Source organism: Bubalus bubalis, chromosome 1, assembly GCF_019923935.1.
Source record: "Bubalus bubalis isolate 160015118507 breed Murrah chromosome 1, NDDB_SH_1, whole genome shotgun sequence".
NCBI classification, from domain to species: domain Eukaryota; kingdom Metazoa; phylum Chordata; class Mammalia; order Artiodactyla; family Bovidae; genus Bubalus; species Bubalus bubalis.
This window is the reverse complement of record NC_059157.1, coordinates 26,616,142-26,617,892: the sequence shown is the minus strand read 5'-3', so window position 1 is coordinate 26,617,892 and position 1,751 is coordinate 26,616,142. Positions and strand designations below refer to the sequence as shown.

The window sequence follows — 1,751 nt, the reverse complement described above, 5'->3', positions numbered from 1 at the left end:
TGCTGGTGGTAAAACTATGCATTCAACTGATTATCCAAAAAATAATATCAGTGATTAGCAAAGTGAAGTGAAAGTTGCCCAATTGTGTCCACTCTTTGTAACCCCATGGACTATAGCCTGCTAGGCTCCCCTGTCCATGGAATTTTCCAGGCAAGAATACTGGAGTGGGTTGCCATTTCCTTCTCCAGGAGATCTTCCTGGACCAGGGATCAAACCCATGTCTCCTGCATTGGCAGGCGGATTCTTTACCTAAGCCACCAACCCTAGAGTGACCCAATATTGCCTGAAAATGGCAGATCCCTCACCTTTCAAGAAGGTGCTGGCACCAGGTAACTGGGTCAGCAATCTCATCAGATGCATCCCACAAGGGAGAAGTCAGCTCTACTCTCCGAAGGTGCTTGCTGCAGCCAGTGTGGAAAGAAACCAATGAGTACAATGCAAAGACCTGCATGTTGAGTAGTTAAAGTTTATTGGGTTTTTTTTACCCCCAATTAAGTGTGTTTGTAGTGATTCCATCAGCAGAAACTACCAGTACACTGAATTGCCATGCATTACCTGACACGATATTTCCATTTTGCTCTATTAACAAAGACTAGGGATGTCTAATTTCCAGGGACGTCTCAGCACAGATGCTCAAATGGAATGATTATTTTTTTTCTCTGTTCATTCTTTGGAAACTCATTTTTTAGATTGGTCTAAGGACATATTGCACCAAATCTTAAGACAAAGGACACTGGACGTTAAGAAAGAGATCCACCTCAGTATTTACAATCTAGGGCAGTTACTTGTCTTCTTGTGTGCACTGTGGTTACTTTCTTTTTTTTTTTTTTTTTGTGGTTACTTTCTAGAAATGAAGAAATAGCAACTCATGTCCATAAGGATAAGTCATAAGCAAAGAAAAAATTATTTAAGAAAAACATAAGGATAACTCGTTAAGGTAGCATTAAGGCATCTCTACATTTACATGAAGTTGAAAGACAAAATAGGGTGAGAATAGATTAATAAAGAGTATCCTGCATGGTTTAGCAATAAAAAATGCTTTTTCATAGACATTAGTGGTGTTTATTTTGATTGGCTTTTTATTAGGGGTTATAATTCTATTTCCTGGATCAATGAGTCCAAAATTGGATATTAGCAACCACAGGGGTAGACTAACTCAGGTAACTCTTGAGGATAAGCAATTAAAATAAATTAGGAAATGGCTTCTTTTCATAGCTATGGGCTAAGTATCCAGAACCAGGTTGCTCTCAGGCCCTGCTATGAAACCAAAAAGGCTGCTCCTCAGCTGGGGAGAGGGGTCTTTCCATACCCTATTTTTGGCCCTTATTCTCTCTCCTTCACTTCCTTTTGGTCTCCTGGAAATGAATTCAATTTGTTCACCCTAAGGAACTGAGAGCTTTTAACAGCTTAATATGTTATCTCTCCCAGTGGTATTTGCACTTTGATAGAGAATAATGCCTTAACTCAGAAGAGTGAACTGTTTGGGCAATGAACTGAATGGAAGGGATCAGGGTTCAGGATAGGCAGGTACATAGCTCCATGTTGCTCACTGGGCCAGCTTATAGGATCAGGTCAGAGAGGACCCAGACCAGGGATTCTCAAAGTGCCGCCCAGTGAGGCCCTGAGAGACAGTGGTTACATGAGGTCAAAACTACTTTCATAATAATACTAAGATGTCATTTGCCCTTTCACTCTTGTTTTCTCGTAAACATGGTGGGGTTTTCTAGAATCTTCATGATGGGGAATATCAC

The 1,751-nt window shown here is 40.6% G+C and overlaps 1 non-coding gene across 1 annotated transcript; it reads right to left on the bottom strand.

Annotated features, from left to right (window-relative positions):
• Positions 1-701: 701 nt before the first annotated feature.
• On the bottom strand, positions 702-858 carry LOC112587490. The gene has a single exon (XR_003111999.3). It is a non-coding gene; the product is annotated as a small nucleolar RNA SNORA81 (small nucleolar RNA).
• Positions 859-1,751: the final 893 nt, after the last annotated feature.